Genomic DNA, 16,480 nt, shown 5'->3' on the forward strand with positions numbered 1-16,480 from the left:
ATACATACACGTGTCCATTTAAACCAAAGCTACTTTCTCCGCCAAACCCAAGTGTTTCCATAAAAATCCTCATGATTTTACGACAGAAGTCATTATTTTCTCTTTCCGTGAGAAGGAAGTAAGGCATCATTTAGTTGTTCAGATGTTTTTTCTCAAAGTAATAAATCTTTTGGGAGGCCCTGGATAAGTACTCTGTTATGATGACTAGAATGAAATTAGTAAAAAAGAGTTTACTAGTGAGAAATGGGAAAGGACTTGACAAAGGCTATAGACACAGAAAAGGAGGTCACGATGGCTGATCTATTTCTATGAGTGACTGAACCAGGTGGGTGTCTGTAGCAAAGCAACCCTGCGATACCTCTTCCAGAGGCACTCTTGGGTTTAAATGGCAAAAATCTCTTTTATCTCAAGTCTGAAAGACATATGTAAAAAACCCATAATGGAACACATAGCATTTTGCTTGGTATTATTGCTATATGTCTCTCCCTTCCCATAACAGGCTAAGAGATATTTTTATCATTTTTTAAATTTATTTTTTTATTGAAGTATAGTTGATTTACAATGTTGTGTTAATTTCTGATGTACAGCAAAGTGATTCAGTTATACATATATATAAATTTTTTTATATTCTTTTCCATTATGGTTTATCACAGGATATTGAATATAGTTCCCTGTGCTATACAGTAGGACCTTGTTGTTTATCCATCCTATATATAATAGTTTGCATCTAGTAACCCCAAACTCCCAGTCTATCCATCTCCACCCCTCTCCCCCTTGGCAACCACAAGTCTGTTCTCTACATCTGTGAGTCTGTTTCTGTTTTGTAGATATGTTCATTTGTGTTGTATTTTAGATTCCACATATAAGTGATATCACATGGTATGTGTCTTTCCGGGAGCTATTTTTTTTTTTTTTAAACGTCTTTATTGAAGTATAATTGCTTCACAATGGTGTGTTAGTTTCTGCATTATAACAAAGTGAATCAGCTACACATATACACACGTTCCCATATCTCCTCCCTCCCGCATCTCCCTCCCTCCCACCCTCCCCATCCCACCCCCCCAGGCAGTCACATTTTTAATTAAGGAAATATTTTTAAAACACACACACATACACACACAAACACACACACACACAGCAAAATAGCAGGAGCCTATGGATCTACCATGCAGAATTAAGAATAAATGCTAATATTTTTGCCATATTTGCTTCAGATCTTTATAAAATAAACACGGCCGAGTTAAGGCCCGCTCTGTCTCCCTCCCTGTCCGCATTCATCTTCCTCACTGAAGAAGTGAACCACTCACTTTGGGAGATTATTATTTCCTCTCAGATGTGTATACTTTATACACACGTATGTATTCATAAAAACAGCACACAGTACCACTTGGTTTTATGTAAATTTGAAATTAGATATGCATATCCTTCTGCAACTTATTTTTATTCAACGTTGTGATTCTGCGACGTATCCATTTTCATACAGGTAACTCTAAGCAAAGACATTTTCCCTGAAGCGAGTTTCATTGGTTTGAACACATCACAGTTTACTAATCCATTCCACTCCGGATGGACACTTGGGTTTGTTTCCGGTTTACAAGTATTACAGATGATGCCCAAGGGACATCCTTGGGCACTTCTCTAAAATACAGGACAAAAATAGAACTGCTGAGTCATAGATGTATGCACATCTGCTGCTTTCATTCCAACCAGTAAGAGAGGCTATGTCCTTTTATTCCACATGCCATGAATACTTGTCATTAACCAATTTGAATTTTTGTTTTTTTCGCCATCTGATGGGGGTTGAAAGGGTTATCCCACTGTTGCTTTTATTTGCATTGCCATTATCACCAGCAGGCTGAAACATTTTTCAAATGTTTTCTGACCATTTGGGTTTCTTCTTTGATGATTTGTCTCTTCATATCTTTATCCATTATATTTAAAGCTTTTTTTCCCTATCACTAATACCATCTTTATTCATAATATTTTTTTGCCTTAAAAATTTTGTTTGATGATCTTTCCTTAGTCCCTCCCTCCCTCCCTTTCTTCCTTCCTGTCTCTTTCTTTTGCTGTCTCTTTAGAATTTGCCTGGAATGCCCTTTTAAAAAATCCCTTGTTTACAAAGTTCCCACATAATTATATATCACACATGTATCTTTTAAACAGCAAAAAGCTAGATTAAAAGAATCTGAGAGTCTTTATATTATAATAGCTCAGTTTAATCTGTTTTCATTTATCATGATTACTAATATATTTGGATATTTTTTCCACCATTCTAACTTTCTCCCCTCCTTTCCTTCTACTTTCCTTCCTTTTATTACATGGATCCAGCTTACAAAATAAAAAAAAAAACAACCCTCTTTGCTCATCTATTGGGACTTAGAAGATATACATTCTATTTTTACTCTTAAAATAATTATCAAGGGCTTCCCTGGTGGTGCAGTGGTTGAGAATCTGCCTGCCAATGCAGGGGACACGAGTTCGAGCCCTGGTCTGGGAAGATCCCACATGCCACGGAGCAACTAGGCCCGTGAGCCACAATTACTGAGCCTGCGCGTCTGGAGCCTGTGCTCCGCAACAAGAGAGGCCGCGATAGTGAGAGGCCCGCGCACCGCGATGAAGAGTGGCCCCCGCTTGCCACAACTGGAGAAAGCCCTCGCACAGAAACGAAAGACCCAACACAGCCATAAATAAATAAATAAATAAATAAATTAATTAATTAAAAAAATAATTATCAAGTTATGAACTTGCATACTTAAAAATCTAAAGTTAATCAATAGCTTTTCCATGAGAAACTGAAAAGATGTAGAGTACTTTATCTTTGGTCTACTGCTTCCCATCTTGCATCTTATTCCTCTTTAGTATTTAAATTTCAACTTGTTTTCAGATCACCCCTGAAGTCAGTCTGTCTCTCTCTCACATCCACACCTCATGTCTGTTTAGAGTTACAAACATATTTCTCTCATCACCATTGCTTTTTGCACTCCACTCCGTACTACTGGGTTCAACTGGGTTCTTGGTTTGTTTTAACCCAAATGATCATTGGTCTCCAAGAAGCATTTTATTCTCCCCATGATATCAGCAACAACAACAAAAGCTAACATTTGTACAGTGCTTTATAATTTAAGAACTTCCATACAGCTGGTCCCTACATCTCTGCAAAGTAGGAATTTGTGTTAATTCCCAGTTTTACATATGGTAAGTCTGGATTTAAGCTATCAGGGTACACACTCATACGTATATTTGTAATTCTTTCAGCAGCGGTCAGTTGCTGAATGTTCAAATCTTTCAGTCTTGATATGTCTGAAAATGTCTTTATTTCACCTTTATTCTTGAATGATAGTTTTAACACGTTTTAGATTTCTAGTGTGACAGGTAATTTCCCTCAGTACTTTGAAGATAATATTCCATTACACCTGGGCCTTCACTACTGCTTTTGGGAAATTTCTTGTTAGTCTAATTGTCATTCTTTTACAGGTAGGGAATTTGCATTTTCTCTTTGGTAGCTTAAAAAAATTTTCCTCTGTTTATTTTTGATGTCTGCAGTTTCAATATGAAGGACGGAGGTGCAGACTGATTTTTATTTCTCTTGCTCAGGACTCAATGTCCTTATTTGACTTGAAGATGCAGGTATTTCTTAAGTTCTGAAATGGCCTTAGATATTGTTTCTTCAAACATCATTCCCACCCCATTCCTGCTATTTTTCCTTTTTGAATGCCTGTTAGCAGTGTGTTGGACGTTCTCATTGTCTTCCACATTTACCTCCCTTTTATATTTTCTTTTTATCTGTCTGTACTGCATTCTAGATAGTTTTCTCAGATCTATTTTCTAATAATTTTTTTTTCCTTTTTTGTGGCTTATCTGTTTAATGCCTCCAGTGTTTTCATTTGGATGTTTTTAGTGCCTGGGTGCCTAGAAATGCTCTATTTGGTTCTTTCTCAAACACTTCTGTTATTTTCCATGACAGACTTCTTACGTTATGTTTACTACATACCCTTCCTCTAAATTATACCTTACCTATTCTATCTCTAAATACTTTTAACATGTTTATTTTATAGTTTCTTTCAAATGTTTTAAATTCATTTTTGGGGGGGATGCTCATATGCCCATCTAACATGCATTATTTTGGCATATATTGTTTTCTAGGTGAATCCCAGGGGCACTGTCTTGTGGAAAGGACTCTACAGGAAGTTTCAGCATTTATAACTATCAGGGTACAAGCATTTCACTTGTTCTGCCAGTTTTGATGCTAATTTCTCAGCTTAAATGCTTTTTGCGAGACTGCGTTGTTTAAATTTTAGACTCCACACTTGATGTGGTGCAGGCTTGTATTTCTTATTTCTTTCAGCTTCCTTGCTATGTCCCTGGGCTGGCTGGCTTGTTGGGTTTTACTGTCCTTGTTAGTAGACAGTGAAACCCTTGCAGAGCCTGGCTTTTTTCAGGGGGCTCCATTTCATGCCCTAGTCTCGCTGGAGTCTACATTCTTGCGTCCTGTTCCTGTTTGTATTCTAACGCACGTCCCTAAGGCATCTTTCTACATCCAACAGTCTGTGGGCCATGTGTAGCTTTAACTCCAAGTTTAACCACTCTAGCTGTGAATTCCCTGTTCTTAGACCTGTTTTTTTTTCTTTCCTTTTGAACTTGGTTATATATTTAAGATTTTTTTTAATGCAAAATTTCTATGTGTTCAGAGGGGGAAAAAGGCTCAGTTCACTACCACCATTCTGATTGCTAACTATAAGCTTCTTAAAGGCAGGATCCATGTCTGACTAACCTTTGTGAACGTCAAATAGAGTCTGATCTAGGCAAGTGCCTAGGCAAGTGCCATGTGTCAATATTTGCTCAAAAGTGTTTCATGAATGAATGAGAGAGAAGGAAAGCCAAAAGGAAAGAGGACAAGTGAAAACAACAAAATGAACTGCAGACACACAGATGTACAAATGAGGATGATGATTAGAGAAAGGGAATACTGAAAACTTACAGAAAGTAAGATCAAATGGCTAGTGAAATAGATACGGTATTTGTGAAGTTCTCGAAAAGTTTCTCATACTACCAAATGTAAAACCGATAGCTAGTGGGAAGCAGCCACATAGCACAGGGAGATCAGCTCGGTGCTTTGTGACCACCTAGAGGGGTGGGATAGGGAGGGTGGGAGGGAGGGAGACACAAGAGGGAAGAGATATGGGGGCATATGTATATGTATAACTGATTCACTTTGTTATAAAGCAGAAACTAACACACCATTGTAAAGCAATTATACTCCAATAAAGATGTTAAAAAATTTTTTTAAATAAAAATTAAAAATAAAAAGGGAGAGATTTAGATTGTAAAATTGGTGAAGTGGCTTGCAAATCTGGACACCCATGGAATATAACACAACACGCATTTGAAGCTGTGCTGTTTAGGAAGTGCAGTCCTAAGCATTTGACCCCTTCAGCTCCCTTGTGCTGGAGGCAGAACAGGCATCCTTGGCTTTGCCACAGCAGGGCGTAGAGATGCACGGCCCATTGGCCCCTCAGTGCGCTGGTTTTGGGAGCCTGGCATCGTGTCACTTCTGAGATCCAGGCTTATCATGTGTGAAACGGGGAGTTAACACGAATTCCTACTTTGCAGAGATGTAAGGACCAGCTGTACGGGAGTTCTTAAATTATAAAGCACGGTACAAATGTTAGCATTTGTTGTTGTTGCTGATATCATGGGGAGAATAAAATGCTTCTTGGAGACCAATGATCATTTTGGTTAAAACAAACCAAGAAATAATCAAATTCTTTTTTTTGTTTGTGTTTTGTTTTTTAAATAATTTCTTAGAACCTACTCATGATTGTGTTTTAATAAATTGCTGTCAGGCACACTGAAACCTTTGGAGGAAAGATAATGCATTTTAATTAATTAATTAATTAATTAATTAATTAGCTGCATTGGGTCTTCATTGCTGAGCGCTGGCTTTCTCTAGTTGCGGCGAGCGGGGGCTACTCTTAGTTGCAGTGCGCGGGCTTCTATTGTGGTGGCTTCTATTTGTTGAGGAGCACTGGCTCTAGGCACACGGGCTTCAGTAGTTGTGGCACACGGACTCAGTAGTTGTGGCTCGCGGGCTCTAGAGTGCAGGCTCAGTAGTTTTGGCACATGAGCTTAGCTGCTCTGTGGCATGTGGGATCTTCCCGGACCAGGGATCAAACCAGTGTCCCCTGTGTTGGCAGGCGGATTCTTAACCACTGCGCCACCAGGGAGGTCCCTAATCAAATTCTTAAAATGACTTTTCAGGAAAATATGACTGTGTTCTTGTTGTTATTTCTATATGCAGGATGGTAGATAAATCAGGAGAGAAACTGGAGAGGACGCAGATTTTCAGGAAGGCAGACGTGACTTGCCCAGAGTAGAACATGAGAATGAAATGCCTCTGTGTCAAAGTGTTTCTGTTATCAAATGTGTTAGCAAAACATCCACACACAGATTAAAGGTTACTTAAAGAGAGACCTCAGGTTCGACTTGAAAACAGATTATAACGTTAATGTGTAACAACACACCTAAAAAAAAAAAGCACTTTTTTTTTCACTTCAGTAGGAACAGCATCTCTTTAACTCTTTCTTGAGGTATTATTACCTGAATAACCTCTATGGTTTTCAGAGCTATTACTTATGGAGTGCCTATCATGCCCAAAGTTAAATTTCCTCTTGCTAGTCCTCATAATGCCTTGTGCAGAATCATTCTCATGTTCATGACAAGAAAATAATTTAGGTATATGATGTAGCCATGGACCTAAACCCAGGTTTTTTACTTCAAAACTCATGCCTTTTCCTCTCTCCATGCTGCTGGTGCAATCATTTATAGCTCTTTCCTCCAGAGTATCTCTTTACAGCTATAAAGAGATATTTGGAACCTCACATGTTTTGCTATTACATTCACTCATTTGTTTATTTTTTGCTCACCATTATGCAGTAAGATGTTGTTTTTCAAATTCCATTGCTGCTTCCACTGCATGAAATTGAGTTCTCTAAATGAAGAGTACTGTGTCCTCAATATAGCTTAAAATTTCAAGAAAATAGGCCATCTTAAAAACACATTTTACTTCACATCATTTTTGCACAATTAGATTAAATGCACAGGAATGTACATCCAAAGAAGTTGAAATAAGGACAATCTTTTTGGCATGGTACTGGGATTAATTCTGCAACATTACTTCACAGAAATACTCTTCTCTACATGCTTTTATCCATTTAATAATCTTACCTCATTTTGAGTAAAAAAATGTAAAAATATACAGATTACCTTGGGAAAGGGTTGAAATTTGTATAATGCTTCTAGAAAGTAAAAGTAAACACAAAATTCACTCTTAACAGTGGGCTAATATGAAGGCCGTACGAGATTTTTGAGATAGGAAATATCCCTGTATTAAAGTAAACATCAGACCTGAAAAACTGACAGTCATCAGTCTCTACTTCTGTGGACATGTCATCGATTTATAAACATCATCTCATTTGCAGGAACAGCATAAACTCCACTTTTAAATAAATAAACACAACAACCAAAATGGTCATAGAGATCCAGTTCCAATTCCAAAGACCTTGGGTTAAAATCCATGAAAACTACAATTCTAAAATATTTTCAAAGACACTCTTCAAAAAAAGCGAAAAAAGAATGAAAGAAACATTTCAATAGTTTTGTCATTTTCTTAAGATAGCAAACCAATTTTATTCACAGCTACAACTTCAGCTGGTCCTCTCTTAGGACGTGTTACACTAAACTGCAATCATACGATCATTTGGAAATAGTTTTAAAATACTAAATTAAAATAATCTAACGTCTCTAAACCTGATTCACCTGGAATAAAAGTGAATAATCAAAGAATTAGAAAATACTTTCTTTCCTAGTTTTTGCGAGAATTCAGGGTTGGAATTTATTCTAATAAGAGTGAGAATTAGAAAAAGGCCCATTAAAATCAGAGTGGGAAGGGCATTCACAATTTAAATGATTTGTATGCTAGTTGCCTGCTTTTGACTTAGTAGCGAAACGATCTGAACAACTTGTGTATCTACAGGACCCATGCGCTCTTGCCATTATTATATGTTAACAGTGTTGCCCTATTTCACACTATGAGAATAGTCCACTGAACCTATTGGCCAATGGCTGTCAGAAGGAACACTCCCATTTTGGTTTTCAAGTACTGGCTTACCAAAACACTACTAAAAATGTATTTGAAAGTCTTAGTTATTCAGTTATCTGGAGGTCCATATTGGAGGTAGCTGATTTAGGAAATTATCGTTCCAAACTAAATACATTCCTGGAATCATATTCATGTTCTACTCTGATAGAAATAGACATTTGATAAGCCCAAACCACAACACATTCCAGGTTATGGGCACCATAGGACTCAGGAGCTCTAAGCATTAGCCTGAACGCCTACAGGGACACCTCATACTGTGGTCGTCTACAAGGAAAATGCAAGCTAACTTCAACTTAAAGAATCTCTGCAAGAATTGAAAGCAGGCTCTTGAAGAGATATTCATACACTCATGTTCATCATAGCACTATTAAAAATATCCAGAAGTTGGAAGCAATCCAACGTTCATTGACAGATGAACGATAAAGTGTGGCATATACATACGATGGAATATTATTTAGCCTTAAAAAGGAAGGATACTCTAACACATGCTACAACATGGATGAACCTTGATGACGTTATGCAAAGTGAAATAAGGCAGTCACAGAAAGACAAATACTGTATGAGTCCATTTATCTGAGATACCTAGAGTCGTCAAATTCATAAAGACAGGAAGTAGAATGGTTGTTACCGGGGGTTGGGAGTAGGAGGGAATGGGCACTTGTTTACATAACAATGTGAATGTATTTAACATTATTGAACTATACAGTTAAAAATGGTTAAGATGATAAATTGTATGCTATGAGTATTTTATTGCAATTAAAATTTTTTAAATCAAAAAACAGAAAATATTTCCAAATTATATGACAAATAAAGGGTTTATGTCCAAAATATATAAACAGCTCATATAACTCAATATCAAAAAACCAAACAACCCAATTAAAAAATGGGCAGAAGACCTGAATAGACATTTTTCCAAAGGAGGCCATCAGGCCATCATGGCCATAAGGTACATGAAAAGATGCTCAACATTGTTAATCATCAGAGAAATGCAAATTAAAACCACAATGAGCTATCACCTCACAGCTGTCAGAATGGCTATCATCAAAAAGACCACAAGTAACAAATGTTGGTGAGGATGTGGAGAAATGGGAACCCTGGTACACTGTTGGTGGTAATGTAAATTGGTGCAACCACTGTGGAAAAAAGTATGGAGGTTTCTCAAAAAAAATAAAACTAGAACTACCACATGACCTGGCAATTCCACTCCAGGGTATGTATCTGAAGAAAATGAAAACACTAATCTGAAAAGATACATGAACCCCAATGCTCACAGAAACACTATTTACAATAGTCAAGATATGGAAGCAACCTAAGTGTCCATCAACAGATGAATGTATAAAGAAGATGTGATATACACACACACACACACACACACACACACACACACACACACAATGGAATACTACTCAGCCATAAAAAAGAATGACGTTTTGACATTTGCAACAACATGGATGGACATGGAGGGTATTATGCTTTGTGAAATACATCAGACAAAGACAAAATACTATATGATATCACTTATATGTGGAATCTAAAAAAATAAAACAAACTAGTGAATATAACAAAAAAGAAACAGACTCACAGATATAGAGAACAAACTAGCGGTTACCAGTGGGGAGAGGGAAGGGGGGTGGGGCAAGATAGGAGTAGGGGAGTAATAGGAACAAACTACTATGTATAAAATTGGTAAGGTACAAGAATATATTGTACAACAGGGAATATAGCCAATATTTTATAATAATTATAAATGGAGTATAACCTTTAAAAATTGTGAATCACTGTGCTGTACGCCTGAAACTTATATAACATTGTAATCAACTATACCTCAATAAAAAAGGAATCTTTGCAACCCATAATCCTACCTGCTATACTTGATAGAGATTAGAAACTAAGATTTGTGTTTAATTATGTAACTTCTCTTTGGGTTTAGGCTTTTCATTCATTCTTCTTCTTTTATAATATATAAATTATCTTCTTCCTCCTCTGTTTTTACTACTTGCCTTTTGCTTTTTTTGTGTTTTGATGCATTTTTAGTCTTACTGTGTCAGTGTTTTTATTGCAAGCTGTACTAAATGCTTTTTGAAAGCAGGAAGAGTGAAAATTCTTTAATAAACCATAGTTTTAAAAATCAGTCAGAAACAGCTCCTTAAAGGCCTGTCTTCTGTACTTTTGGTATCCAAAGGGGGAAGGGAAAATAGAACCACCTTTATCACTCCTTTCTCTTTCCAAGAACTCACATTTAATAGATGAAATCCTTTCACACTGGCTGATTTCATAAATGCCACAGCACAAGAGGTCCCAACCCTTCTACCTATGGGAGCCTATGGAAGGTAAAGTGACATTGAAAAACTTAAGCTCCTTTAGCAATATTGCACCAAACTGTACCTTTGTCACCCAAACACCTTTTGGGTGTGTAAGACATCACTTTACTTAGTAAGGAACTAGAAAAATAAACCTTTGAAATATTTCATTTTATCCCTTGAATCCAAGGGCTATCCTATTGTTTAATCAAATAACAGGCAACTCTCATCACCTGGAAAGTCTGTGTCCTTCTTCTGTATACTAAGGCACATATCTTTCTATGATTGAGTTTTGTACAGTGCATAGGTCCAAAATTACATGAGTGCTAAATAAATACCTGATAGCTACAGAGAACAGGTAAATTCAACAAATTTCACAGACTTTGCTCTTCAAATACAGATATAAACAAAGAAAATCAGTGCTCATTCAGGGCTGAACTCCTTGAAATCTCTGGAATCTCAAGAAGAAGCCTCTTAATAAAACTGTTTGCTAACATGCTATTACTTCCATCAATTGCCCCAGGTGTAGGGGTGTGTGTGTGTGTGTGTGTGTGTGTGTTATACAATGTTGTAATGCGTGCAGCGATAGTGTCAATCTTACAACAGAGAGTTAAATAATTTGAGTGGTGTGGTGCACACAGATAATCACAGCATATCTGCAGGACCAGACCTTACATATGATACTGCAAGCTACATTTTTATGTATGAATAAATCTAACATCTTGTTACATGGTCAGTGCAACAGATGGTCCCTGTCTCAAGCTTGTTATTTTCCTAAAAACAGCATGCAGAAACAGTCCTTTTTTTTCAAATCTTAATTAGAATAAAAATGACCTCAATTTGAGCATTCAAATTATGCCAGTTTATGGTTTTTATTTATTTTTTCATAGTCTTACTAGATTTTTCCTGAACGGACAAACAAGATATATCTGTAGGAGGACCATTTTGCTAGTTGCAGTTGAGATGTCTGTTCATTTTTATAGTATTTACATCATTTATTAACAGGCAGGGCAGAACTCAGCTGCTTAAGAATCACTGCAGAATGTTGTTTGTGGTTTGCTTTACTGGACAGATGAGCCAGAGGGAGTGGTACCCCAATGATCTCCATAACATTCATGTATTCTCTATTAATTTTACATCGGCAAGTCCAGTAATAGTTAAAAGCTAGTTCAGTGTTTTGTTTGTTACCTTAATTGATGTTCCAGAAGGGATATGTTTCATAGAACTGCCCTTGACTTAAGCATCACAATTTCTGCTGACTTTAATGGATATTACACAGACCAAAAGAATATGTGACAATTGAAAAATCCAGAAGCAGCCTGGTTATACAGCAACCATTATTTACCACCGATGGTCCTAGAAATCTTGAAATTTTTTATCTTTACCATACATTTTACCTATAGTTTTTGATAAAACAGTCCTTTGTACCTTACCTTTTTAAATACTCATAGAGTGAGCACAGTTTCTTTTGGGTACAGGACACATGTTTTTGGTAGAGGAAAGAAACATGCAGCCATAACCCACTGTAAAAAGTTCAGATTTTAGAGCAAGTTAAATTGGGGGTATCTGTGATAAATCACATGACAAAAATGTTTTGGCTTGACCAAAGGTTTAATCTTTGCATTCACTGCACTGTGAATTTCCACAGGCCAGTTACGATATAATTCATTTTAAAAAGTCCGACTAAATAGCACAGGGAACTACAACCAATCTCTTGGGATAAACCATAATGGAAAAGAATATAAAAAAGAATGTATATATATATATATGTATAACTGAGTCACTTTGCTGTACAGCAGAAATTAACGCAACATTGTAACTCAACTATACTTCACTAAAATATAAAAATAAATGATAAAAAGTGATTTCTAAGCAACTTTTCATGACACTACCTACTGTGTCATGGGGGACACACCTGTTTCTGAGATGTGTGACTAAATACCTCACACTAGAATAAAGTAAGGAACCCAGCCAACTGCAGAATATTTACCAGAATAATGGCTCACCGTCTATTATCTATACCAGGAGTGGGAGCCTTTTGTGCAGGCAAACAGGTGAATACTACTGGCACTTCATGCCTACTGACAGCAGCCGCTCTAGCAGGGGCACAGAGCCTGGCCTGATTATTCCCTGGACATTTTAAGACCTAGTGAACCAAATGTTTTGATTCTTGGCTTTGGTAAGGGAGCTTATATATGTCCTTGACAAAGGAACAGGCTCTAGTTCTTGACTAGATAAAGTGACTTACTTATTTCAAGTAAAAACTAGGAAGTCAAACCTCGCTGAAAATAGTATTCTAGGATTTGAATCCAAGCAGCTTGGTCTCAGAGCCTGGACTCAACTGTTATATTCAGGTTAAAACACCCAACAGCATGCTTGGAACCTTATGAGACTTAATCCGTGCTAACCATATTTACCAGGGGGAGAAACAGGGGAGGGATAAACTGGGAGATTGGGATTGACATATACACACTACTATGTATAAAACAGATAGCTAATAAGGACCTACTGTATAGCACAGGGAACTCTACTCAATACTCTGTAATGGCCTATATGGGAAAAGAATCTAAAAAAGAGTGAAGATATATGATTCACTTTGCTGTAAAGCAGAAACTAACACCACAACATTGTAAATCAACTATACTCCAACAAAAATTAAAAAAAAAGAAAAGTCATCACCAGAATCTCTCTGCACACAGAAAGGATACAAAAGAACAATATTCTCTTGTGAAATTTTTTTTTTAAATTATCAAGCCTTATTTTCATAGGCTGTAGACTTTAATAGCAAATTTCTGTAAATTTAACAGTATGCAGACCGCAGATGGTTCAACAGAAGACAGAAAACCTACAGTGAGCTACTGCTTCAAACAGAGGCATTTTGGGTATATATCAATACTTAAAGACATTGCTCAATTTCAATAAATTAATGAATTTATTAATGAATTAATGAACTAAATGACCATAGTTTCCTTGTTAAAGGGGGCCATAAAAAGGTCAAATTCCCACTTGATAACTGCTGAATTTCAAGAATGTGAACAAAGTAAATGGCTGAATTTAGAAGTGTGGCTAGACCATTGTTTGGGTAAAGGGTGATAGCAAATCACCTTTTCCTAGTATGATAAAAGCTTTGTATTAAACTGCAATTTGTGGAGTCATTGTCTTCCTGAGGCAAAAGTCACATTCTTCTAGCAACCAGAACCTGCCGTAGGTTATAAAGAAGGACACTCACTCTGATGGAGCCCGGATGTGCAGCTGTGCTTCCAAGGCAACAGCTGAGCGGCTCACTCACGCAGAGGCGGCCTCAGCAGTGTGCTAGGATGGGGATGCAGATGTGGAAGGTGGGAAGCAACTGGATCACAGATGCCTTCTTCTACCTTGAGAGAGTCTTGCTTTGGAAGAAGAAAACAGCTAAACCTCCAGTGACTGTTATCATAGACCCTCTTCAATTCATTAATCAAACGGGGACCTAGAAAACATTTTCAGGTGCCATAATTCTGGGTGAAAGGTAGTTTCTGTTGTCTGACTCATTGTAAAAGCTGATAAATCCATCTACCTAAATTTATTTATTTATAAATTAATTAACTTATTTTTAAATTGAAGTATAGTGGATTTACAATGTTATTTTCAGGTGTACAGCAAAGTGATTCAGTGATACATATACATATATCTATTCTTTTTCAGATTCTTTTCCCATATAGGTTATTACAGAATACTGAGTAGAGTTCCCTGTGCTATATACAGTAGAGGTCCTTGTTGATTATCTTTTTTTACATATAGTAGGGTGTACTGTTGCTCCCAAATTCCTAATTTATCCCTCTTCCCTCACCTTTCCCCACCTTTCCCCTTTGGTAACCATTAATTTGTTTTCTATGTCTGTCTCTTTCTGTTTCGTAAATAAGTTCATTTGTACCATTTTTTTAGATTCCACAGACAAGCGATATCATATATTTGTCTTTCTCTGTCTGGCTGACTTCACTTAGTATGATAATCTCTAGGTCCATCCATGTTGCTGCAAATGGCATCATTTATCTGCCTAAATTAAAAAATAAAGATGATGTTCGACTCGATTAATTTATCAGAGATTAGCCACGTGCCCTTTCTAATTACTGATTCCGAACATCTGTCACAAAGCAGATGTTGTTCAGGACATTGTGAACACCTACATCATTCATGACGGGGTGGGCTCAGTATCACATCCCCAGGCCACCACACCAGTAGCATAAATGTCAACACCGGGACACACTACACACGCACACGGAATGACATGAACACAATGCTTATTCAAAGGGTAGCCTCAACAGTTCTCTTTTTTTTAATCTGCTTGTAGAAAACTGCTAGTCAAGACTGCTGAGGAGCACAGCTGACATTTTCTAACCTTCTCTTCTACTCAGAAATTCTGTGAACTTCTGAACTTCCTCTAATTGGAACGAAGTGGCCATGGAGTCTCTCTTTAAGGACAAGCAAACGATTCTTTGGGTTTCTGTGTTCATTGCCTAGAAGCAAAGAGAGTTAAGGCTCACATTTCACGAGTGTTAGTTCCCTGAGGTCTCTGGAGCAGGCAGGACCCCAGTCCCCAGCCGGGCACCAGCTCTGGCACCTTTAAGAGAGAGGTGGGTGCCACTAAAGCCCCCTCATTGTGTGCTCAACACCAAGAACTGGGGGTGCAGTTGCAGGTGTGGGCAGCCAGCTGGAGTCAATGTCCTCTGCCACAAGGACAGAGACCAGCAGTTGGGAAAAACAGAAAATACAATAAAAATTAGAAAAGCGAAGTCATCCCTTCAAGTAACATCTGGAACAGGAATTTCAATGATTTCAAGAGCAAAACTGGTGGAGCCTGTGAGAAAAAGTTTTCCATGTAGGGTGACCACCCCAAAGAGAAGAGCACCAGGGTCACAGTAAAGTAAAAAAGCAAGTTTGTGTCGTCAGTTTTCTTCCCCCTGGAAAAGTGTAGAAAAGCCTTAATGCACTTAATTTCAGTGTAAGACATTCGGAGGTAATGTTTTTATTCAATAAATGCGATATTTGGTGATAATGTCTCAGTCTACATGAGAGACAGTGATGGGAGAAAAGAGGGAGTGGGGGGGGAGAAAGAAAGCCAGAAAATGAAGAGGAAGGGGAAGGGCCAAGCAGAAGTGGAGGGATGAGATGGGATGGCATGGGATGGGATGGGATGCGATGGGATGGCATGGGATGGGATGGGATGGCATGGGATGTGATGGCATGGGATGGGATGGGATGGCATGGGATGGGATGGGATGGCATGGGATGGCATGGGATGGGAGAGAGAGGAAAAGGATGGCCGTAGGGGGAAGGAGGAGAGAGAAGGTAGAAACCGCCAGAAGGAAAGGGAGAAAGATAGAGCCCCCTCCACTCTGGAGGGTGAGCCCACAGTGCTTCAGGTCCTGTGGTTCCATCACTTCACTTCTGCACTCAGAGACTGATCACCTTTCCTGCTCTGGATGGTTTCTCATGTCTGGACTGCACACACCACCTCTGTACTCTGTTCGGCCCGATTCTAACCCTCCTTTAGAGGCTGGCACAGCCTTCAAAGCTAGATGGTTCTGCCAGCAGCTTTCCTTGAGGAGTTATTTTATCCTTACACTCCTGGAGCACCCATCTTAGGAAAAACTCCTTTGTCATTTATTATTCCCACTTCATCTCTCAAAATGCTATTCATGTGTCTCCGTCTTTTTTTCCCCAAAACAAATAACTTTTTGTTGAAGTAGAGCTGATTTACAACGTTGTATTAGCTTCAGGTGTACAGCAAAGTGATTCAGTTATACATATATATCTATTCTTTTTCAGATTCTTTTCCACTATAGGTTATTACCAGATATTGAATATAGTTCCCTGTGCTATACAGTAGGACACTGTTGTTGATCTATTTTATATATAGTAGTGTGTATCTGTTAATCCCAAACTCTTAATTTATCCCCCTCCCCTTTCTCTTTTGATAACCATGTTTGTTTTCTATGTCTGTGAGTCTATTTTTGTTTTGTAAATAAGTTCATTTGTATCATTT

The 16,480-nt window shown here is 37.8% G+C and overlaps 1 protein-coding gene across 2 annotated transcripts in view; it reads right to left on the reverse strand.

The window, feature by feature from the left end:
- NR3C2 (nuclear receptor subfamily 3 group C member 2) overlaps positions 1 to 16,480 on the reverse strand; it is a 370,452-nt gene that overhangs the window by 39,333 nt on the left and 314,639 nt on the right. The gene's annotated exons all lie outside the window — the stretch shown is intronic.

This window comes from Balaenoptera ricei, chromosome 5 (assembly GCF_028023285.1).
Source record: "Balaenoptera ricei isolate mBalRic1 chromosome 5, mBalRic1.hap2, whole genome shotgun sequence".
Taxonomy (NCBI): Eukaryota; Metazoa; Chordata; class Mammalia; order Artiodactyla; family Balaenopteridae; genus Balaenoptera; species Balaenoptera ricei.